At 63.7% G+C, this 615-nt stretch overlaps 1 protein-coding gene across 1 annotated transcript in view; it reads left to right on the top strand.

Annotated features, from left to right (window-relative positions):
• Window positions 1–615, top strand: part of SOGA1 (suppressor of glucose, autophagy associated 1) — a 15,814-nt gene that overhangs the window by 816 nt on the left and 14,383 nt on the right.

The following is a 615-nucleotide window of genomic DNA, read 5'->3' as shown; positions in this document are numbered from 1 at the left end:
GTGAGGTGTTGGTGAGGGCTCTTGCCGACACAGCGCTGACAGGAGCGGGGTGCGGTGGCAGACGGAGACGGCTCGGGGGGGATGGGCAACAGCTCGAGGAGTAACTTAGTTTTTTGAGCAGAAAACAGCCAGCCCCGGAGCTGAGATGTGCCACAAGTGCGAACCCGCCTTGCCCTGCCTGTCCTTGCCGGGGGCCCGGCCCCTACCCAAACCACCCGGCAGCCCCCAGCTTGGGGTGCTGCTACCAAACCCCTCCACCCTCCAGCTTCTCCCTTTCTGGGAAAGAAAGCGCATCCCATCTCAGGGGAGACGGGAGCCTGACCCCATGGCCGGAGCCCCCCCCAGCCCTGCAGCAGGGCTTGCTGCTGCCTCTGCAGCATTGGTATCCCGGGCTGGGCAGGGGACCAGGGGGACTGGGGACAATTTTTCCCTTCCTGGAGCTGCAGAAGCGAACGCTTCATGCTGTTAAGCTCCCTTTATGCCGGGAGCTGCCCTCTTGGAGGGATCTGGAGGGGGGGGCTCTGGGCTGTGCCCGGGATGGATGGAGGCACCCTTCACCCTGGGGGCAGCTGCCTTTTTTTTCCGTAACATGATGCAGCAGCTCGCCTTTCTCCC

This window comes from Pygoscelis adeliae, unplaced genomic scaffold (assembly GCF_000699105.1).
Source record: "Pygoscelis adeliae isolate BGI_AS28 unplaced genomic scaffold, ASM69910v1 Scaffold72, whole genome shotgun sequence".
Classification (NCBI taxonomy): Eukaryota; Metazoa; Chordata; class Aves; order Sphenisciformes; family Spheniscidae; genus Pygoscelis; species Pygoscelis adeliae.
This window is presented reverse-complemented; position numbering and strand designations above follow the sequence as displayed.